The 24,701-nt window shown below is 43.9% G+C and overlaps 1 pseudogene; it reads right to left on the reverse strand.

Annotated features, from left to right (window-relative positions):
• The window catches only part of LOC102119225 (WW domain-binding protein 11-like), a 29,244-nt pseudogene extending 8,737 nt beyond the window's left edge, over nucleotides 1-20,507 (reverse strand).
• Nucleotides 20,508-24,701: the final 4,194 nt, after the last annotated feature.

Genomic DNA, 24,701 nt, shown 5'->3' on the forward strand with positions numbered 1-24,701 from the left:
TGAGCCACTGCACTCCAGCCTGGGTGACAAGAGCAAAAAACTCCATCTCAAAATTACCAAAACCAAACCAAACAACAACAACAACAACAAGCACTGCAGCTCGAACCATCATGTGCTGTTTTTTGTTCTTTAATTTTCTTCTGGGATTCCTTTTGGACTCGGTCTGTGGGGTTCATACATTTTCCACTCTTGGTGGATGATGTAGGTCTCCATCCTATGTGGGCAATTTGTATGGTTTACTGTTCATTTCTTAAAAAAAGAAAGAAAAGAAAGAAAGAAGAAAGAAAGAAAGAAGGAAAGAAAGAAAGAAGGAAAGAAAGAAAGAAGGAAAGAAAGAAAGAAGGAAAGAAAGAAAGGAAAGAAGGAAGGAAGGGAAGGAAGGAAGGAAGGAAGGAAGAAGGAAGGAAGGAAGGAAAGAAAGAAAGAAAGAGAAAGCAAGCAAGCAAGCAAGCAAGCAAGAGAGAGAGAGAAAGGAAGAAAGAAAGAAAAGACAGACTTCTGCTATGCTCCCAGGACTGCGAGAAGTGGGAGGTGGCGACTCCTGGCCTTGAACTTTCACTTTGTTTTTTTTTTTTTTTGAGACGGAGTCTTGCTCTGTCGCCCAGGCTGGAGCGCAGTGACCAGATCTCAGCTCACTGCAAGCTCCGCCTCCCGGGTTCCCGCCATTCTCCTGCCTCAGCCTCCCGAGTAGCTGGGACTACAGGCGCCCGCCACCGCGCCCGGCTAGTTTTTTGTATTTTTTAGTAGAGACGGGGTTTCACCGTGTTAGCCAGGATGGTCTCGATCTCCTGACCTCGTGATCCGCCGGTCTCGGCCTCCCAAAGTGCTGGGATTACAGGCGTGAGCCACCGCGCCCGGCCTCCTGAACTTTCACTTTGTAAGGGCCTCTTGGTCAACCAACTCCTCAGCCACTGCCATCTTGAAACCTCGCCCCTTTCCCGCATATGCGATTTTGTGAAATGCTGCCACATTACTCTTTACAGGGTTGTACTTATTCACATGTCCCCTAGCCATGCATGAGAGGCTTGTCTATCCACTGCATTACCATCAGAATGTATTGTTATATTTTTTAAATTCTGAAGATATTGGTTGGGTGTGGTGGCTCAAGCCTACAATCCTAGCACTGTGCTGCTAAGGCGAGTGGATCACTTGAGGAATTCCAGACCAGCCTGGGCAACATAGTTAAACCTCATCTCTACAAAATACAAAACGTTAGCAGGGTGTTGTGGCACAACCATGATCGCACCGCTGTTCTCTGGCCTGGGTGACAGAGTGAGTCTCTGTCTTAAAAAACGAAATAAAAGAAAAATATGATAGATGAGAAATGGTATTTTAGTGTAGTTTTAATTGACATTTCTTTTTTTCTTTTTTTTTTTTTTGAGACGGAGTCTCGCTCTGTCGCCCAGGCTGGAGTGCAGTGGCCGGATCTCAGCTCACTGCAAGCTCCGCCTCCCGGGTTTACGCCATTCTCCTGCCTCAGCCTCCCGAGTAGCTGGGACTACAGGCGCCGCCACCTCGCCCGGCTAGTTTTTTGTAGTTTTTAGTAGAGACGGGGTTTCACCGGGTTAGCCAGGATGGTCTCGATCTCCTGACCTCGTGATCCGTCCGTCTCGGTCTCCCAAAGTGCTGGGATTACAGGCTTGAGACACCGCCCCCAGCCAACATTTCTTTTATGAATTAGATTGAGAAATCTTTCATATGTGTGTGTATGTGTGTGTGTGTGTGTCTGTGTGTGTGTGTGTATAAATTCCCCATTCTTATCGTTTGCCATTTTTTTCTATCTGGTTAAAAAAATCTAAGCTGAGCGCAGTGGCACATGTCTGTGGTCTCAGCTACCTGGGAGATGGGAGGATTGCCTGGGTCAGGAGTTTGAGGCTGTAGTGCTCAAAGATGGTGAGATGGCACCTGTGAATAGCCATAGGACTCCAGCCTGGGCAACATAGCAAGACCCTCATCTCTAAAAATGAAAAAATATAAGTAAATAAAAATGTTTAAAAATAAACCTTTATTCATTTATGTGTTTATTTTGAGACAGGGTCTCACTCTGTCACCAAGACTGGAGTGCAGTGGCGCTATCACAGCTCACTGCAGCCTCCACCTCCTGGGCTCAGGCGATCCTCCCACAGCAGCCTCCCACGTAGCTTGAACCACAGATGTGTGCCACCATGCCTGGCTAATTATTTTTATATATATATTTTTTGTAGAGACAAGTTCTCATCACGTTGCCCAGGCTGATCTCGAACTCCTGGGCTCAAGAGATCCACCTGCCTCAGCCTCCCAGAGTGCTGAGTACTACAGGTGTGAGCCACAGTACCCAGCCTCTCCATTGGCTTTCAGGGGTAATATATATTGTAAATATTTTCTCCCAGTGTGCTGGCTGTCTTTTTACTTTGCTTATGGTGATATTTGCTCTGCCGAAAACCCTTGTTTTTTGTTTTAATTTAATCAGTTTTATCAATGTTTTTAGTGCATTTAGTGAATCTGGATTTTGAGTCATAATTAGAATGTCTTTTCCTATATGAATTTCCCTCTTAAAGAGAAATTCACCTCGTTTTCTCCTAATACGTGTGGGGATGTATTTTCCATTTAGATCCCTGATCATCTGGAGTTTATTTTTCAATAGCTGTGATAAAGTGGAGCTCAATTTCATCTTTTCCCCCAAATGGCAAACCAATTGTCCCAGCATCATTTATTTGAAAGTGCATTTTTGCCCTAGTGATTTGAGTTGCTACCTTTATCATACACTAAAGTTCCACATGTATTTTAAATTATTTCTGGTTTTTCTGCGACAGACTTGGCAAACTATAATAGGCTTGCGTACCTGTTCAAGTGCTAGTACTACATTGTTTTAATTATAGAGGTTTTATAGTATGCTCCAGCGTCTGATTGGGCTAGTCACCTTCATTGCTTTTCCTTTTTAGTGATTTCCTGGCTATTCTTAAATTACATGTTTATTTTTCCACGTGAAGTTTAGTATCAACTTGTCTAGTTCCATTTTTTCAAAAAGCTTGTTGGTGTTTTTTATTGGGATTACATTAAAGTTATAAGTTAACTTAGGGAGACCTGACGTTTTTGTTACGTTGAGTCATTCTAAGAACAACAAATGTCTTTCAATTTGTTCAAGAACAAATTGTTTTTAAGGTTTTCTTCATGTGGACTGTGTACATTTCCTATTAGTACTTATTCCTAAATACTTTATCTTCTTTGTCGCCATATAAATGGCATTTTCTGTGCCATTATATACTCTAACTGGTTATCATTTGTGTATATGAAGGCTATCAAGTTCTATATGATAATTTTACCTTATTAAATTGTTAGTTTTATTGATATTCTAGGGTTTTGTTTTGTAAGTACACTCATATCCTCTGCTAGATATAGTTTTACTTTTTCAAATCTCATGCATCTTACTGATTCTTCTTGTCTAATTGCATGGAGCTTATATCTCTAGTGTAATGTTGATTAGTAGTGGAGATGGTGGGAGAATTCATCTTGTTCTCGATCTTAGTGGAAAGTTTCTGGGGCTTCCCCATTAAAGCGTTGGTGGCTTTTTCACTAAAAGTGTATGTGTGGGGGTGGGAATGTGTGTGTATGAAAGCGCACATATGTGTATTTACATGTTAATAAAGGATAGGTCAAGTGCGGTGGCTCATGCCTGTAATACCAGCACTTTTGGAGGTCATGGTGGAAAGATCGCTTGACGCCAGAATTTTAAGAGTAGCCTGGGCCACATAGCGAGACCCTGTCTCTACAAAAACATTAAAAATAAAATTACTGAGTGTGGTGGTGTGTGTCTGTAGTCCCATTTACTCGAGAGGCCTAAGTGGGAGGATTGCTTAAACCCAGGATCTGGAGATTTCGGTGAGCTATGCTGACAGCACTGTACTCCAGCCTCGGCAACGGAGTGAGACCCTGTCTCTAAAAATATTCTAATATAACTTCCTATTTTCTTGAGGGTTTTATTTTTATTTTTATTTTTTTGAGACAGTCTCACTCTGTCACCCAGGCTGGAGTGCAGTGGTGCCATCTTGGCTCACTACAACCTCCGCCTCCCAGGTTCGAGCTCTTCTCCTGCCTCAGCCTCCAGAGTAGCTGGGACCACAGGTGCGCTCCACCACACCTGACTAATTTTTATATTTTTAGTAGAGACTGGGTTTCGCCATGTTGGCCAGGCTGGTTTTGACCTCCTGACCTCAAGTGATCCACCCGCCTTGGCCTCTCAAAGTGCTGGGATTACAGGCATGAGCCACCATTCCCAGCCATTTCTTGAGTTTTAAAATTTTATTTTCTTTTTCATTTTCTTGAGACAAGATCTCACTCTGTCACCCAGGCTAGAGTGATTGGCACAGTCATGGCTCACTGCAGCCTCCACCTCCTGAGTAGCTGGGACTATAGGTGCACACCTTCTGTAGTCCTGGCTAATTTTTATTTTTTATTTATATATTTTTTTTAGTAGAGAGGGGGTGTGGCTCACACCTGTAACACCAGGATTTTGGGAGGCTGAGGCAGGTGGATCACTTGAGTCCAGTAGGTCCAGACCAGCCTGGGCAACATGGTGAAACCCTCTCTCTACTAAAAAACAAAAAATTACACACTCTTGAGTTTTTTTAAACGGGAGTAGGTAAGGAATTTGAAAAGGCTTTTTAAAAGCATCTGTGGAAATAAACATAAGATCTTTCTCCTTAGATCTGTAAATACAGTGTGTTAGTTCACTTATTTATATTTAGTCAAGTCAGTGTGTATTCCAGGAATAAATCCCACTTCATTACGTTGTATCATTTTCATAGTGTGGTGGTGTATTCTGTTAAGTAGTGTTTTATTTAGAACTTTTGCATCAATATTCATAAGTGGTATCTGTAGATTTCTTTTTTTGCTGTTTTTGTCAAGTTTAGGTGTTAATGTTATACTTATTTTATAAAAACAGTTCAGGAATGTTCCTTCATTCCCAGTGATCTGGAAAAACTTGGGAAGTACTGTAACTGCCTGGTCTTTGAAGGTTTGGCAGAATAAACTTGTGAAACCAAGAGGGTTTCTTTCTTTCTTTTTTTTTTTAATGTGGAAGTACCTTGATAATTATCTCTGTTTCTTCCAAGTCAATTAGTCTGTTTAAACTGTCTCTAAATGGGGTCATTCTGTTTTAACACATTCTATTTCCCTTAAGGTTATCCACCTCATATAGATCGTCAGTATTTTTCACAGAGGTCTGAAAAGTAGTCCCTTAGGTTTTGAAAAATATCTTCTGTTTCTTTTTTTTCTTTTTTTTTTTTTTTGAGACGGAGTCTCGCTCTGTCGCCCAGGCTGGAGTGCAGTGGCCGAATCTCAGCTCACTGCAAGCTCCGCCTCCCGGGTTTACGCCATTCTCCTGCCTCAGCCTCCCGAGTAGCTGGGACTACAGGCGCCGCCACCTCGCCCGGCTAGTTTTTTGTAGTTTTAGTAGAGACGGGGTTTCACTGTGCTCGCCAGGATGGTCTCGATCTCCTGACTTCGTGATCCACCCGTCTCGGCCTCCCAAAGTGCTGGGATTACAGGCTTGAGCCACTGCGCCCGGCCGAAAAATATCTTCTGTTTCAATGGTTATTTCCCCATTTGATATTTCTTATTTTGTGCATTTGTACTTTTTCTTGAGTAAATATAGGTCGTAATTTGTCTGTTATTTTCCCCCCAAATTATAGATTTTAATTGGATCTATTATTTTAAAATTCTTTATCTCATTAATTTCTGCTTTCATTATTTATTATTAATGTTGAACATGATGATGATGATGATTTTTTGAGACAAGGTCTCACTCTATCACCCAGGCTGGAGTGTAGTGGCACAGTCTCGGCTCACTGCAGCCTCAATCTCCCGGGCTCAAGCAATCCTCCTACCTCAGCCTCTGAAGTAGCTGGGACTACAGGCATGCACCACCATGCAAACTAACACCAGCTAGTTTTTTTGTATTTTTTGTAGAGACACCCTGTTGCCCAGGCTGGTCTCAAACTCCTGAGCTCGAACAATCCACCTGCCTTGGTCTCTCAAAGTGCTGGTTTTCAGGCATGAGCCACCATGCCTGGCCTACTATGATTACTTACATGGTCCTATTAATATCTTACTACCTTTGTGATATGGTTTGGCTTTGTGTCCCCTTCCAGATCTCATATTGAGCTGTAGTTGCCATAATCTCCATATGTTGTGTGAGGGATCTGGTGGGAGGTAATTGAATCATGGTGGCGGTTACCTCCATGTTGTCCTTGTCATTGTGAGTGAGTTCTCGCAAGATATGATGGTGTTAAAAGGGGCTTCCCCGCCTTCACTCTACACTTCTCCTTCCTGCTGCCATGTGAAGAAGGACATGATTGCTTCCCCTTCCACCATGATTGTAAGTTTCCTGAGGCCTCCCCAACCCTGTGGAACTATCAGTCAATTAAATCTCTCTCCTTCAGAAATTACTTAGTCTCAGGTATGTCCTTATAGCAGCATGAGAACAAACTAATACAATAAATTTGTACCAGGAGTGGGATGCTGCTATAAAGATACCTGAAAATGTGGAAACTTTGGAACTGGGTAACAGGCAGAGATTGGAACAGTTTGGAGGGCTCAGAAGAAGACAGAAAAATGTGGGAAAGTTTGGAACTTCCTAGAGACTTGGAGGGCTCAGAAGACACGAAGAGGTAGGAAAGTTTGGAACTCCTTAGACACTTGTTGAATGGCTTTGACCAAAATGCTGATAATGATATGGACAATGAAGTTCAGGCTGAGGTGATCTCAGATGGAGATGAAAAACTTGTTGGGAACTGGAGTAAAGGTCAATCTTGCTATGCAAAGAGACTGGCAGCATTTTGGCCCTGCCCTAGAGATCTGTGGAACTTTGAACTTGAGAGAAATGATTTAGAGTATCTGGCAGAATAAATTTCTAAGCAGCAAGGCACTAAACAGGAAACAGAACATAAAAGATTGGAAAATTTGCTATCCAATGATGCAATAGAAAAGAAAAATGCATTTTCTGGGGAGAAATTCAAGCTGGCTGCAGATATTTGCATAAATAACAACGAGTCAAATGTTAATCACCAAGACAATGGGGAAAATGTCTCAAGGGCATGTCAGAGGTATTCATAGCAGCCCCTTCCATCAGACCTGGAGATCAAGGAGGAAAAAAAATGGTTTCATGGGCCGGGCCCAAGGTCTTGCTGCTTTGTGCAGTCTTGGGACTTGGTGCCCTGCATCCCCATGGCTAAAAGGGGTGAAGGTACAGCTTGGTCTGTGGCTTCAAAGGGTGCAAACTGCAAGCCTTGGCAGCTTCCACATGGTGATGAGCCTGTGGGTACACAGAAGTCAAGAATTGAGGTTTGGGAACTGATATAGTTTGGCTGTGTTCTCACCCAAATCTCATCTTGAAATGTAGCTCTCATAATTTCCACATGTTATGGGAGGTACCCAGAGGGAGATAATTGAATCATGGGGGCAGTTTCCCCCATAATGTTCTCGTGTTAGTGAATAAGTCTCACTAGATCTGATGGTTTCATAAAGAGTTTCCCTTTTCTCTTGGCTGTCATCTTCTCCCTTGCCACCACCATGTAAGGCGGTGCCTTTTGCCTTCTGCCACTATTGTGAGGCCGCCCCAGCCACGTGGAACTGTGAGTCCATTAAACCTTTTTTCTCTATAAATTACCCAGTCTGTGGTATGTCTTTATCAGCAGTATAAAAACAGACTAATACAGGAACCTCTGCCTAGATTTGTGAGAATGTATGGAAACACCTGGATGTCCAGTCAGAAGTTTGCTGCAGGGCAGAGCCCTCATGGAGAACCTCTGCTAGGAGAGTGTGGAAGGGAAATGTGGGGTCAGAGCCCCCACAAAATGTGGGGTCAGAGCCCCCACACAGAGTCCCCACTGGGGCACTGCCTAGTCGAACTGTGAGAAGAGTGCTACCATACTCCAGAACCCAGAATGGTAGATCCACTGACAGCTTGCACTCTGTGTTTGGAAAAGCTGCAGACACTCAACACCAGCCCCTGAAGGCAGCTGGAAGGGAGGCTGCACCCTGCAAAATCCTGGGGACAGAGTTGCCCAAGGAGACAGGAGCCCACCACTTGCATCAGCATGAGCTGGATGTGAAACTTGGAGTCAAAGAAGATCATTTTGGAACTTTAAGGTTTAATGACAGCCCTATTGGATTTCGGATTTGCATGGGGCCTGTGGCCCCTATGTATTGGCCAATTTCTCCCATTTGGTACAAGTGTATTTACCCATTGCCTGTATCCCCATTGTACCTAGGAAGCAACTAACTTACTTTCAATTTAGGCTCAGAAGCAGAAGGGATTTGTCTTGTCTCAGATGAGACTTTGGACTTGGACTTTTGGGTTAATGCTGGGATGAGCTAAGACTTAAGGGGACAGTTGGACGGGCATTATTGTGTTTTGAAATGTGAGGACATGGGATTTGGGAAGAGCCAGGGACAGAATGATATGATTTGGCTGTGTCCCCACCCAAATCTCATCTTGAACTCTAGCTCCCATAACCCCATGTGTCATGGGAGGGACCCAGTGGGAGGTAATTGAATCATGGGGAAGTTACCTCCATGCTGGTCCTGTGATAGTGAGTGAATTCTCATGAGATCTGATGATTTTATAAGGGACTTCCCCCACTTTGCTCTGCACTTCTCCTTCCTCCTGCCATGTGAAGAAGGATGTGTTTGCTTTCCCTTCTGCCATGATTGTAAGTTTCCTGAGGCCTCCCCAGCCCTGCAGAACTATGAGCCAATTAAGCCTCTTTCCTTCATAAATTAACCAGTTCTGGGTATGTCCTATAGCAGCAGGAGAACAGACTAATATAATTTGTTACTATTTTCTATTTGTTGGCCCTGTTCTTTCTTTTTGTTGTTGTTCCACTCTTTTCCTGACTTCTCTCTCTCTCTCTCTCTCTCTCTCTCTCTGCTGTGTGTGTGTGTGTGTGTGTTTGTATGTGTGTGCATGTGTGGCTTTTTAATTTTTTGTAGAGATAGGGTCTCACTTTGTTGAATGAGCTCAGGCTGGTCTCAAACTCTTGGCCTCAAGTGATCCTCCTGCCTTGTTCTCCCAAAGTGCTGGGATTACAGGTGTTGCTACCACCCCCAGCTCCTTCTCTGGTTTTAATTGAGTATTATATAATTCCATTTTCTCTCCTCTCTTAGCATATAAATTATACTTTCCTTTTTGAGACAGAGTCTTGCTCTATCATCTAGGCTGTAGCGGCACAATCTTGTCTCACTACAACCTCTCCTTCCTGGGCTCAAGCAATTCTCCTGCCTAAGCCTGCCAAGTAGCTGCGATTACAGGTGCTGCACCATGCCTGGCTAATTTTTGCATTTTTAGTAGAGACAGGGTTTCACCACGATGGTCAGGCTGGTCTCGAACTCCTGACCTCAAGTGATCTGCCTACCTTGGCCTCCCAAAATGCTGGAATTGCAAGCATAAGCCACCACACCTGGCCAAATTACGTTTTTTTGTTTGCCTTTTTAGTGGCTGCCCTTGAGATTGCAACACACATTTACAATGAATCCAAATCGTCTTTCAAATAATACTCTACCCCTTCACAGGTAGTGCAAGTACCTAACCACTGAATATTCATAATTCTTTTCTTTCATATCTTATGACATTGCTGTCATTAATTTCACTTATCCATAAGCTACAATCATTGGCTACTCTGTTGCTTTTTGTTTTGAGCAAACTGTTATGTTAGATCAATTAAGAATAAGAAATATAAGAGATTTTACCTTATCTTCATATGTTCCTTCTGTAATACTCATTATTTATGTAGATCTGAGTATCTGATTGTATTAGTCCATTTTCATACTGCTATAAAGAAGTGCCAAACACTGGGTAATTTATAAAGGAAAGAGGTTTAATTGACTCACAGTTCAGCATGGCTGGGTAGGCATCAGGAAACTTATAATCATGGCAGATGGCAAAGAGGGAAGCAAGGCACCTTCTTCACAAGGCGGCAGGAAGTAGAAGTGCCAAGCAAAGGGGGAAGAACCCATTATAAAACCATCAGATCTCATGAGAGCTCACTCGTTATCTTGAGAACGACATGGGGGAAACAGCTCCCATGATTCAATTATCTCCACCTGGTCTCTCCTTTGACATGTAGGGATTATGGGGATTACAATTCACTATGAGATTTGAGTGGAGGGGACAGAAAGCTTAATCATATCAGGAGGGGCAAAAACCCCTGGCCCCTCCCAAATCTCATGTCCCTTTCACATTTCAAAGCCAATCATGCCTTCCAAACAGTCCTCCAAAGTCTTCATTCATTCTAGGATTAACCCAAAAGTCCATCTTCAAAGTCTCATCTGAGACAAGGGAAGTCCCTTCTGCTTATGAGCCTGTAAAGTCAAAAGCAAATTAGGTACTTCATAGACATAATGTGGGTACAGGCATTGGGTAAGTATACCCATTATACTTTCCTTTTGGCCAACACAAAGGGACTATAGGCCCCATGCGGGTCTGAAATCCAGCAGGGCAGTCAAACCTTAAGGCTCTGAAATGTCCTCCTTTGACTCCATGTCTCACATCCAGGTCATGCTGATGCAACAGGCCTCTTCCCAGCTGCTTTCTTGGGCTGGCATGGAGTGTCTGTGGCTTTTCTGGGTACGTGGTGCAAGCTGTCAGTGCACCTACCATTCTGGGGTCTGGAGGATGATGGCCCTCTTCTCACAGCTCCATTAGGCAGTGCCCCAGTGGGGAATCTGTCAGGGGTCTGACCCTATATTTCCCTTTTGCACTACCCTAGCAGAGGTTCTCTATGAAGGCCTTGCCCCTGCAGCAAACTTCTACCTGGTCATCCAGGCATTTCAATACATCCTCTAAAATTTAGGTAGAGGCTTCCAAACCTCAATTTTGTTTTTGTTTTTGAGACAGAGTCTCACTCTGTTGCCCAGGCTGGAGTGCAGTGGTGCAATCTTGGCTCACTGCAACCTCCACTTCCCAGGTTCAAGTGATTCTCCCATCTCAGCCCACAAAGTAGCTGGGACTACAGGCACACACCACCACACCCAGCTAATTTTTGTATTTTTAGTAGAGACGGGGTATCACTGTGTTTGCCAGGTTGGTCTCGAACTTTTGACCTCATGTGATCCACCCCCCTTGGCCTCCCAAAGTGCTGGGATTATAGGAATAAACCACTGTGCCTGGCCCCAAACCTCAGTTCTTGACTTCTGTGCACCTGCAGGCCCAACAACACATGTAAGCCACCAAGGCCTAGGGCTTGCATCCTCTGAAGCCATGGCCCAAGCTGTGCCTTGGCCCCTTTTAGCCACAGCTGGGATGCAGGGCACAAAGTCCCAGGGGTGCATAAAGCAGCAAGGCTCTGGGCCCAGCCCATGAAACCATTTTTTCCTCCTAGGCCTCTAGGCCTGTGATGGGAGGGTCTGCTGTGAAGACCTCTGACATGTCCTGGAGACATTTTCCCCACTGTCTTGGCGATTAACATTTGGCTCCTTGTCACTTATGCATACTTCTGAAGCCGGTTTGAATTTCTCTTCAGAAAATGGGTTTTTCTTTTCTATTGCATCATCAGTCTGCAAATTGTCCAAATGTTTACGCTCTGCTTCCCTTTTAAACATTAAGTTCCAATTCCAAACCATCTCTTTGGGAATGCATAAAACCAAACACTTTTAAAAGCACCCAGGTTACCTCTTGAATGCTTTGCTGCTTAGAAATTTCTTCCATTGGACACCTTAAATCATCTCTCTCAAGTTCAAAATTCCACAGATCTCTAGGCCAGGGGCAAAATACCACCAGTCTCTTCACGAAAGCATAGCAAGAGTCACCTCTATTTTAGTTCCCAACAAGTTCCTTATCTCCATCTGAGACCACCTCAGGCTGGACTTCATTGTCCATATCACTATCAGCATTTTAGTCAAAGCTATTTAGTAAGTCTCTAGGAAGTTTTAAAGTTTCCCACATCCTCTTGTCATCTTCTGAGCCCTCTTAACTGTTCCAACCTCTGCCTGTTACCCAATTCCAAAGTTGCTTCCATATTTTTGGTATCTTTATAGTAGCACCCCACTTCTGGTAACAATTTACTGTATTAGTCTGCTTTTATACTGCTGTAAAGAACTGCCTAAGACTGGGTAATTTATCAAGGAAAGAGGTTTAATTGACCCACAGTTCAGCACGGTTGGGGAGGCTTCAGGAAACTTACAGTCGTGGCAGAAGGCAAAGGCGAAGCAAGGTGCCTTCTTCACAAGGAGGTAGGAAGGAGAAGTGCCGAGCAAAGAGGGAAGAACCCCTTATGAAATTATCAGATCTCATGAGAATTCACTAAGTATCATAAGAATAGCATGGGGGAAATTGCCCCCATGATTCATTTATCTCCACCTGGTCTCTCCCTTGACATGTGGAGATAATGGGGCTTACAATTCAAGATAAGATTTGGGTGGGGACACAAAGCCTAAGCAAATCACTGATGTATAGTATTTTCTTTCTTTCTAAAGAGTTTCAACATTTCTTGCAAGGTATGTCAATTGGTGACAAGTTTTCTCAATTTTGTTTGCCTGTGAAAGTCTTTATTTCTCTTTTACTTTTCAAGGATAATATTTCTGGGTAGAGAATTCTGGTGGCAGTGGTTGTTGTTGTTTCTGTCAACACTTAAAATATTTTGCTCCAAGCTCTTCTTACTTGAATGGCCTATGAAGAGAAGTATGATTAATTATTATACTTGCTCCTTCATAGGTACAGTGTTTTTTTCTCTTTGACTTAATTAAAAATTGTCTCTTTGTCTTTGATTTTCTGTGGTTTGAATATGCTATATCTAGGAGTAAACTTTTTTGGTATTTATCCTGTTTGATTTCCTGAGCTTCCTGAATCTGGGGTTTGGTGTCTGTCATTCGTTTTGGAAAATTCTCAGTCATTATTACTTCAAATATTTTTTCTGTTCCTTTTTTATTGTTTTCATATTCATTATGCATATGTTACACAGTTTAAAATTGTCCCACAGTTATTGGATGCTCTGTTCTACTTTTTAAAATTATTTTTTCTCTTACCATTTAGTTTTAGAAGTTTCTATTGACATATCTTCAAGCTCACTGATTCTTTCTTTGGCTGTGTCCAGTTTTATTTATTTATTTATTTATTTTGAGATGGAATCTTGCTCTGTCACCCAGGCTGGAGTGCAATAACGTGATCTCAGTTCACTGCAACCTCTGCCTCCCAGGTTCAAGCGATTCTCCTGCCTCAGCTTACTGAGTAGCTGGGATTACAGGCATGTGCCACCATGTCCAGCTTATATTTGTATTTTTGGTAGAGGCGGGGTTTCAGCATGTTGGCCAGGCTGGTATCAAAATCCTGACCTCCGGTAATCTGGCTTCCACAGCCTCCCAAAGTGCTGGGATTACTGGCATGAGCCACTGCACCCTGCCATGTGTCCAGTCTATTTAAAAGCCCATCAAAGGCATTATTTCCATTACAGTGTTCTTTATTTCTAGCATTTCTTTCCTTTTGATTCTTCCTTATTGTTTTCATTGCTATGCTTGCAGTATCCATCTCTTATTGAGTATGGTTCATTTTTTCTATTAGAGCTCTTAGCATATTAATTATAGTGCTTTTAAATTCACAGTCTGATAATCCCAACATCTTTGCCATATCTGAATCTTGTTTTGATGCTTACCTTGTTTCTTTAAAACATTTTTTGTCTTAGAAGATGCTTTGTAATTTTTTGTTGGAAGCCAGACATTAGGTACTAAGAAAAAGAACCTAGGTAAATAGGCCTTTGGTAGGATGCTTTATGTGTATTTGACAAAGAGTTAAGCTGTTTTGACTATTTGATGTAGCTGTATCAGAGGTATTAAATGTTCCTCTAATGTTAGTTTTGTCTCCTCTGTTGCACAGAAGCCCTGTTGATGTGCTGGTAAGATGTGGGGGCAGAGGAAACCTTCTCTAGTTCTTTGATTAAGTCTCAGTCTTTTAATGAGCCTGTGTTCCTGTGCTGTGACCTTCACAAGTACTTCTCATTTCTCCCCCTTTGTTGGGACAGGATAGCTAGAAAGGACTAGACTAGGATATTTCCCTTTCCCCAGGACAATTAGCATTAGTAAAACCTCAGTTAAGTTCTGGTAAAATAATTTCTCTAGAGGGCAGGCCTTATTAAGAATAGAATCCCCTGGCTTATTTCACCTTCCCCACTGACAGAAATATGAGGGGATTTTTCTCTTCACCTTGATGACCTGGTAAGTCTTCTGGAGGTAAAACTCAGAAAAGTGTTGGGGCCCTCCTAAGACTGGACTCCCTGGAGTTTTTAACTCTCAAGCAGTCCAAACAGAGCCTCCAGCAATTCAGCCATTGCACTTTCAGTTTTCCTACCCTGGTACGGTTCCCATAAAGGTTTCTGCTCTTGAGCTTCCACTCAAGTAGTGAATCAAGTCATGATTCTCTGTATCTGCCACTGTCTCTCCAATTTATAAGACAGTAATTTACCCTATGACCTATCGAAGAAGAGCGGTTGATTTTCAGCTTGTCAAGCTTCTTTCTTGTTGTTAGGGTAGGAATGATGAATCCCGAACTTTTTACACGCCAGACTGAAAACTGGAAGTCTGGTTGGCTTTTTTTCTTTTTCTTTTCTTTTCTTTCTTTCTTTCTTTCTTTCTTTCTTTCTCTTTCTTTCTTTCTTTCTTTCTTTCTTTCTTTCTTTCTTTCTTTCTTTCTTTCTTTCTTTCTTTCTTTCTTTCCTTCTTTCTCTTTCTTTCATTCTTCTTTCTTTCTTTCTCTCTCTCCTTCCTTCCTTCCTTCCTTCCTTCCTTCCTTCCTTCCTTCCTTCCTTCCTTCCCTCCTTCTTTCCTGTCTTCCTTCCTTCCTATCTCCCTCTCTCTTTTTCTCTTTCTTTCTTAGACAGAGTCTCGCACTGTCACCCTGGCTGGAGTGCCATGGCACGATCTCTGCTTACTGCAACCTCCACCTCCCGTGTTCAAATGATTCTCCTGCCTCAGCCTCCTGAGTAGTTGGGATTACAGACACGCGCCACCATGCCCTGCTAATTTTTCGTATTTTTTTAGTGGAGATAAGGTTTCACTATGTTGGCCAATTTGGTCTTGAACTCCCGACCTCGTGATCCACCAGCCTCGGCCTCCCAAAGTGCTGGGATTACAGGCATGAAGCACTGCGCCCGGCCCAGAAGCACAAAAGTTTTAAATTGTAGTGAGTTCCAATTTATCTACTTTTTCTTTTCTTTCTTTCCTTTTTTTTTTTGAGACAGTCTTGCTCTGTCTTCCAGGCTGGAGTGCAGTGGTGCGATCTCAGCTCACTGCAACATCTGCCACCTGGGTTCAAGCAATTCTCGTGCCTCAGCCTCTCCAGTAGCTGGGATTATAGGCACCCGCCACCACACCTGGCTAATTTTTGTATTTTTAGTAGAGACAGCGTTTCGCCATGTTGGCCAGACTGGTCTCGAACTCCTGACCTCAAGTGATCCACTCGCCTTGGTCTCCCAAATTGTTGGGATGACAGGCGTGAGCCACTGCGCCTACCTAGCCTTTCTTTTCTTGTATGTGCATTAAGTGTTTTGTAAGAAACCATTGTGTAAGCCAAGGTCACAAACATTTAGTCTTACATTTTCTTCTAAGGATTTTATAGTTTTGTCTCTTACATTTAGGCCTTTGGTCTATCTTGAGTTAATTTTTATATATAGTATGAGGTAGAAGCCCAACCTCATTCTTTTGCGTGTGGATATCCAGTCGTCCCAGTACCATTTGTTGAAAAGACTATTCTTTCTCCATTTAACTATGTTGGCATCTTTGTCAAAAATGAAATTGGGCCAGGTGTTATGGCTTACACCTGTAATCCCAGCACTTTGGGAGGCCAAGATGGGAGGATCGCTTGAGGCTAGGAGTTCGAGATGACCCTCGTCAACATAGCAAGACCTCATCTCTAAAAAGTAAATAAATAAATAAATGAAATTGATCATAGATCTATGGGGTTATTCTGGACTCTCAATTCTATTTCTCTGATGTAGATGTCTATCTGTATGCCAGTACCACATCATCTGGAGAATTGTAGCTATGATGCAAAATTTTGAAATGAGGACGTATGAGTCCTTCAACTTTGTTCTTCCTTTTCAAGGATGTTTTTGGCTATTCTGGGTCCCTTAGATTGCCACACATATTTTAGAATCAAATTGCCAATTACTGCAAAAAGGGCAGCTGGAATTGTGATAGGGATTACATTGAATGAGTATATCAATTTGAGGAGCATTAGTAAGATTAATAAGATTAGGTCTCCCAATTCATGTATTAAATGAGATATCTTTCCATTAATGCAGGTCTTAAAATATTTCTTTCAGCAATGTTTCATGGCTTTCAAAACCTACGTCTTGTACTTCTTTTGTTAAATTTATTCTTAAGTGTTTTATTTATTTTTTGATGCTATTGTAAGTGAAGTTATTTTCTTCATTTCATTTGCAGATTGTTCATTGTTAGTGTGTGGAAATACAACCAACATTGTTTACCGACCGTGTGTCCTGCAGCTTTGCTGAACTTGTTTATTGGCTCTAACAGCGTTTTATGTGTGTTTGTGAGTGGTTCTTACAATTTTATACATACAAGATGACGTTGTTTGCAAAACTGAAGTTTTAATTCTTCCTTTTCAACACTAATTTCTTTTATTTCTTTTGCTGTTGTACTCGCCCTGGCTAGGATCCCAGTACAATGTTGCATAGAAATGGCAACAGCAGAGGTGCCTGTCTTGCACCTGGCCTTGGGGGAAGCCTTCAGTCCTTCATCATGAACTATGACTCTGTGGGTCTATGGGCGCCCTCTACCAGCATTCAATTGTTACCATCTCCATGGGCCACACAAGGAGACTGCGGCTCAGAGAGGTCGACTAAAGTATCCAGCCCAATAGCTGGTAACTGAGAAGCTCAGGGTTTGAACCTATTGTGTGGTTTTCAAAAGCTCTTGGTGCTTTCCCCCTCTGCCTGGAAGTGGCCAGCAAGGAGAGAGCCCAAGAAGAAATGGGGAACAGTGAGGGCTCAGTGCTGAAAGGGCAGAGCTTCTCCGTATTACAGGTGCTGTTGGAAGTCATCCATCCCAGTAACGTGCCCACCTCCCACCAGGACCCCTGCTCCAAGACAGTGGTTGGCCTACCCTGTAGCCCATCTCTCTGCTCTTTTGTCAGCAGCAGCACTTGCCGGATGCCGGCAGCATTCGGAGCCATTTGAGGCACACTCTTGTCTGTGTTTCTGCCTCTTCCACGGAGTGTGGGGTTGTCCCGGGTAGGAGTACTTGCTAGGAAAGTCATGTGTTGGGTGTAAACAAATGATCTTTTACTCCTTCCAGTTTCTTATCTGGATTTTTTTTTTTCTTAAAATATTTCCACAGTCAATCTTTATTAATGATGAGATGTTCTACTGCCTCACAAGTTTCTCATCTTAAAGAAGGTTTTCAGCTGGGCACGGTGGCTCACACCTGTAATCCCACCACTTTGGGAGGCTGAGGTGGGCGGATCATGAGGTCAGGAGTTCGAGACCAGCCTGGCCAATATGGTGAAACCCCGTCCTACTAAAAATACAAAAATTAGCCGGGCGAGGTGGCACACGCCTGTAGTCCCAGCTACTCGGGAGGCTGAGGCAGGAGAATCGCTTGAACCCGGGAGGCGGAGCTTGCAGTGAGCTGAGTTCATGCCACTGCACTCCAGCCTGGGTGACAGAGCGAGACTCCGACTCAAAAAAAAAAAAAAAAAAAGAAGGTTTTCTCAGAGAGATGTTCAGATTTCATTTTGGAATTTAGATATGTTCTTCGGATCTTCCTTGTGCTCTGACCTTATAATGGAGAAATCAAATAGGAAATGGAGGCAAAAGGAGTTTGGGTGATTTCCCCAAGGTCATATAGTAAGGTACAGCCCTGCCACAAACTAAGATCCAGTCTTCCAATTTCTACACTGCTGTTTTTTCCAGTCACACTATATTGCATCACAGAATGCTAGGGTATTTTTGAAGAGACCATTTATTCCCCATACATTGCCCCCAGTGCTCTGGTATGAAAGCTTAGCTGTGAGTACACAGTGTTTGCTAAATGTCTAGGCTTGGAGCCCGAGACCTGGGTTTGAAGTTTGACTGTACTGCTTATTGACCGGGGCCATGGTCAGGCTAATGAGCCTCTGTGTTATTTTTCTCCATCTACAAAACATAAAATAGGAACGTTTGCCTCATAGGACTTTTATGAGAATTAATTGACAAACTGTAGTGTTTTGCATAATGCCTGGTATATCGTAAATGCACAATAAATGATAGTTATTATTATAACACTTTTCGTTTCATAGTTCAAAGGAGGCCAGTTGAGTTGTTAGTGGATCTGGCTCACCCTGCTGGTGGCTTACCTTCATCTATGCACATTTCAGCACCTAACTCCCTATCTTCAGGGCCCAGCCTAAGGCTGAGAAGACTTTCGTGGATGGTGGAAACCTATGTAGCTTTTCCCACTGGCCTAACAAAGATGTCAGGCTGCTGTAGAGTCAAGGTGATTTTATGGAGAGATATTGATTTTGATTCTCACTTCTAGGTGGGGGACTGTGGTCTTTACAAAGATTATAGGTAAAAGAATGCAATGGTGGATATAAAAGGCCTGAGCCGTAGAAGGTGACTGAATAGAAAGTAAGCCAGAATATTTTATCCTCCTCCAATTTCCTGCAGACACAGCTGTCCTGGGAGCACCCAACACTGCAAACCCCGGGGCTCCCAGGTTGCTGCTAGGCTCCTCTGGAAGCCTGTCCCTGGGCACTTGGGAAGGGAAAGGGCACTAGCTTAGTCTGTTTGTGCTGCTATAACAGGACATCAAAGACTGAGTCATTTTTTTTTTTGAGACGGAGTCTTGCTGTGTTGCCCAGGCTGGAGTGCAGTGGCGCGATCTCCGCTCACTGCAAGCTCCACCTCCAGGGTTCACGTCATTCTCCTGCCTCAGCCTCCCGAGTAGCTGGAACTACAGGCGCCCGCCACCACGCCCGGCTAATTTTTTTTTTTTTTTTGTATTTTTAGTAGAGACGGGGTTTCACCATGATAGTCAGGACAGTCTTGATCTCCTGACCTCGTGATCCACCCGCCTCAGCCTCCCAAAGTGCTGGGATTACAGGCGTGAGCCATCGCCCCAGGCCAGACTGAGTCATTTTTTTAAGGAACAGAAATTTACCTTCTCACAGTTCTAGAGGCTGGGAAGTCCGAGATTAAGGCACCAGCCTCAGAGGAGGGCCTTCTTTCTGCGTCCTCACAGGGTGGAAGGCAGAAGAGGTGAAACCACTCCCACAAATTATTTTTCAAACTTTATTTTTACTTTTAGAGACGGGGTCTTGCTCTGTTGCCCAGGCTAAAGTGTAATGGCACAATCACGGTTCACTGCAGCCTCAAACTCCTGGGCTGAAGCAATCCTCCTGCCTCAGCCTCCCGAGTAGGTGGGACTACAGGCATGTGCCACCATGCGGGGCTAATTTTTTTTTAATGAGGTCTCACTGTGTTGCCCAGGATGGTCTAGAATTCCTGGCATCAAGACACCCTTCTGCTTTGGCCTGCCAAAGTGCTGGAATTACTGGCGTGAGCCACTGCACCTGGCCTACAAACCCTTTTTTCATAGCAGTATTAATTCATTCATGAGGCTGAAGCCTCATGATCTAAACACCTCCCATTAAGCCCCACCTCCCAATACTGCTGCACTGGGGATTAAGTTTCCAATGCATGAATTTGGAGGGATATATTCAGACCATAGCAGTCAGGGATGGCAGAACCCTGGCTCCCATATCCAGCACAATGGTCATCCCTGGGCACCCCATGTTCTTGCCTAGAACGTCAGTCAGCCTGGTACGCTCTCTGCCCTGGAAGGTGGGGAGGGCCCAGGTCAGGAGTTAGCCTAAAAACCAAAAGGTGGTGCAGCCTGGAGCGTGTGGGAGGACAGGCCCCTGTCTGTTCTAAAGCCGAGTGCACTACAGCCTCATGCTACAGGGTGTTTGAAGTCCAGATATGCCACAGACAGATCTAACTTTGAAGCCAAATAAAATCAGCTTTCAGTGCCCAGCTGTGTGACTTGGGCAAATAACTACACCTCTCTGAGAATCAGTGTTCGCATCTAAAGAAGAGGGGACTATGGACTGTTAATGGGAGGCCTGATGGCATATGGTAGTGGGTGATCAGCAAATGCTACCTTCTCTTAGTCACTTAGCTTCTCTGGCCTCAATTTTCACATCTATGCAATGGGGATCCCAACCCTGTACCTACAAAACCCTCAAGGTTGAATGCAGAAAAACACAGACACCAGTCTCAAAGATGTCACAAGGTGGGATGGCAGAAGACTGACGCAAAGTGACTTGGAAAGAGAGGGCATGTGCTGTGCTGTGAGGTGGCCAGGAGGAGCTTCCCTGAAGGAGTGGAGCTTGACCTGCCCCAGTAATGGGAGTCATTAAACAGGCAGAGAAGACACCAGACATTACTTGAGTAACGAGGAACGGGACAGCAGGGCTCGGAAGCCGGAATGTGCACGCCCTGTTCTGAAATCAGTCTTCTCTCGCCTTGCCAGGAAGCCATGTAGCCTCTTGTGGGCTGAAGGCTGACACGTTAGTTGACTAAGATGAGATCAAAACATGATGAAATCAGTCCTAAACGGGGCAGGAAAGCGTTGAGGGAATAAAAATGTACTATGAGTCCAGCATTCTCACTCCTAGGTATTTTAGTGATGCAAAAACCTGTACATAAATACTTAGAGGGACTTTATTCATCGTTGCCAAGACTGGAAGCAATCCAAGTGTCCTGAGTTGATCAGAATGATCCACAAATGAGAGTACATTCCTATAATGAAATACTACTCAGCAATGAAAAGGGACAAGATCCTGATAAATGAAATAACATGGTAAATCCCAAATGCATTATGCTAAGAGCCAGAAGCCTGATTCAGGAGGTTGTCTCCTGATGATTCCATGCATAAGATACATTGGGAAAGGCAAAACTATAGGGGCCTAGCTGGGGTTGACGACAAAAAAGTATGAAATTTTTTTTTTTTGAGATGGAATCTCGCTCTGTCACCCAGGTTGGAGTGCAGTGGCGCCATCTCAGCTCACTGCAAGCTCCGCCTCCCGGGTTCACACCATTCTCCTGCCTCAGCCTCCCAAGTAGCTGGGACCACAGGCACCTGCCACCACGCCTGGCTAATTTTTTGTATTTTTAGTAGAGACATGGTTTCACCGTGTTAGCCAGGATGGTCTCGATCTCCTGACCTTGTGATCTGCCCAGCTTGGTCTCCTAAAGTGCTGGGATTACAGGCGTGAGCCACCTCGCCTGGCCTGAAAAAATTTTTTGAGGTAATGGAACTGTTCTATATCTTGACTGTAGTGGTGGATACACAACTGAATATGTTTTTCACAACTCATAAAACTGTACGCCAAAAAGAGTGAACTTGAAATTATACCACTAGACAAAGGACATGGGAACTGGTGTCTGGGTGGGCAAGCTCACATTCTAGTCAATTTACCTTGGTATCCTCCACATACAAAGAACTCAACAATCACAGATCACAGCAAATTGATTCCAGTCTCAACAAATTCTGGGGTGTTGAAATACATCAATAAGATATTTTCAAATCTAAGTTTGATTTCTATCAGAACACGTAAGGGAAGAGGAAAGAGCGTGGGACTAGGAGTTGGGAAAACTCGTCATCTTGGCTGCCTGCCTACTGTATGACTTGGAGCAAGTCGCTTGAATAATCTCTAGTAATTAGTCTCTGACTTGCCTCGTCAAAGGGTTGCTGAGAGGGTCACATGAAAAGAATGTACGTTAAAATAATGCATGTTGTAAATTATAAGTATTGCACACAAATCAGGTATTGGTATTGCCATTGATCATGTGTTTTCAAATAGGGAATATAAGTATCAGAATTTAAATGACATATCCAAGAAAAGAATCCCAAGATGAAACCCCATCCTACAGCATCTCAAGTCAAAGAGTTGACACTCTCAAGACAGAATTAAAATCAAGCCTTGAATGAATGATTTTAGGTAATTTAGAAGCCATAATTATAAGAAAACTACAAATTATTTAATCTACAAAAGCCTCTGTGCACTATTTGTTACAAGGGAATTCTTTTTTTTTTAACACAAAAGTCCGTTGCTCCATGAAGTGCCCGTGTCCTGTGCGTGCACCTTGTGTGAAGCATCAGGGTCCACCTGGAATGGGGGGCTAGCCAGTGGGAGCTCCTCAGGACAGGGGCCAGGCCACAGCTCCTGCCGCTCCGGGCTGCACCTGCACGATGACAGAAGGAGGCACTAGGCCTTGGAAAAGTCTGCACCACAACTGCTGTGGTCTGAATGTTTGTGTCCCCCAAATGTAATTGGTTAAAATCCTAACTCCCAAGATGATGGTATGAGGAGGTGGGTCCTTTAGGAGGTGATTAGGTCATGAGGGTGGTGCCCTCATGAGTAGGATTAGTGCCCTTATTAAAAAGGCTCAGAAAGCTCACTTGCCCTCCCACCATGTGAGGACACAGTGAGAAGACAGCTGTCTGCAGCCTGGAAGGGAGCACGCACCAGAACGCAACCATGCCGGTACCGTTCTCAGATGCGCAGCCTCCAGACCCGGGATAAATAGATGTCTGCCGTGTACAAGTCACCTAGTCTATATTACAACGGCTCAGACAGACTAAGAAGAGTTTTTTTTCAGTGGACAGTGAGATCATGAATCAGTTTAACCCCTGGGAAGTAATTTGGCTAAAGTTAAAGTCATGCTTTACCATTGCAGAACAAGTTTCCATTCGGCAAAGTGTTTTGTGGTTTATTTCTCTTGGTACTGGGGACTGGATTTCTTTATTTTGGTGACTCAAACAGAAATTTACTCTTAAACGTGTTTGAGTGTCACTAGGTTCCTGCTCTGCATTGGCTTGGGGAATCCAGCCATGAGTCAGACGCCACCCCAGCCCTCAAGATGTTTACGGCTGTCCTCTCTGGCTGGAAACATGTTATGTAAACAAGGGAAGCCTGGGAAAGAGTTAAAGGGTGACAGACCTATCACAGACAAGAGCCTGGGCTGGGCTTGCCAGGCACCCTGCCAATGTCAACAGGGAGGAAATAGGCTGGAAAAGGGCAATTTAGTGAGGCTGTCCCAGAACTGAATCTGAATCTGCAAGATTGAGGACCACGCCCTGAGCCATCAAGCTAAATGCCACTTTGGAGAGAGAGAGACAGAGAATGAATGTGCTGATTCACAAAACTGAAAGTTACAGAGCGGGTGGTAGATCTCCTCCAGGCACAGCTGGATGGCAGGCGTCTCCCATGAGGGTGTCAGAGGTTTCTCGATCAGGTGGTCTCTGGACAGATAGCTGCCTGCAGTCCCAAGCTTCCAGGGGCCTTCAGATTGCACTCCACAAACAAGAGCATGTCTGCACTGATTGCTCTAGCAGAAGTCCCATGGAGGACTCTGCTCCCAACAATGCCCCCAACCCCTGGGTCAGGGGCCACGGGCAGCCAGCCCCATCCAAACCCCTGGGACTGCCTAGCATTGCTAGGGAATGTGGGAGGAAGGCTTTCCAAATAAAGGTGAGTGAGCAAACCTCCACTCTTCCCCTGCGGCCTTTGCTGATGCACACCTTCCTTTCAGAATTCACCAGTGTCTCATTCTCAGTTATCTGTCCCATCATAGCATCTCAGAAACAGTGAGTGCCGTGCAGCACCGCCCCTACTCAGCGCCCACTCCAAATTCTCACTTACATGCAAAGCAGGTATAGTGAAAGGCATAAAAACCCTGGAAGCAGATTTGGGTTCAAGTATTAACTTTGCTCCTAACTTAACTCTTTTGGGAACGTCTCTTTAACTTGCTTCTTCATTGGTGAAGGAGGATAATGTGCCCAGGTCATAGGGTAGCTGTGAGGACCAAATGGATTCCCAGATGCTCAGGATAGTGCCTGATACTCAACAGATGATTAAAATGTAAACCAATATTTCATAAAGCTGGTCAATGACAATGATAGTTTTTCATCATGAAAAGTTAGCGCTTTTTGGCAGTGAAAAAACTGCTAAGTCTTTGCTGGTTGACAAATCCCACTGGAAAATGCCCACAGCCTTTGTAGGAAGAAATGTTAATTTTCTGCCTCCAGTGACCAGGATTATCATGGCTTCAGAAGCAACACCCGAGTCACAGAGAAGATGATCTGAGATCTCCCGGTTCTGTCTCCTGGTATAACTTTGTTTTGTTTTCTTTCCGTTCTGCCTTTTTATTGATGACTCTGGGGAAGCAACAAGATCATACTACTAAGTCTTTTTCCTTTTTACCCATTAATTCTTAAGTGGAAGCCAGTCAGCGGCATGGAATTGGAGCACAGGAAGCTGGTGTGGGTGACAGAATTTCATGCAGACGGCAGGGAAGCTGGGAAGATCATCCCTGTCCCACTGTGACCAGCAGGTCTGGGTTTCAGAATTCAGAGGCTTGCTTCCTAGAACGTCTTGTACAGCAGCTCCGTTTTCTGAGATCCAGTTTGACTATCCCTGTTCTCTTCCAGGAATATATACTCTGCATTACTCTCTGCTTACCTAACAGCCCTGACATCTCTCTTCCGCATGCTAGAGAGTTATCCGTGGTCATCTGGATTGGAGTTCTGGGAGGCGTTACAGACGTCTCTCCGTTTTACTTCCACAGACGGTCATTTATTGTGTATAGAGTTTATTTACCTTTTCGAGGGCAACCCATTTTCCTATTTTGCTGTTGTCGTTGGCTATTGTTGGCTGTGGTTGGGAGAAG

Source organism: Macaca fascicularis, chromosome 12 (genome assembly GCF_037993035.2).
Source record: "Macaca fascicularis isolate 582-1 chromosome 12, T2T-MFA8v1.1".
NCBI lineage: Eukaryota > Metazoa > Chordata > Mammalia > Primates > Cercopithecidae > Macaca > Macaca fascicularis.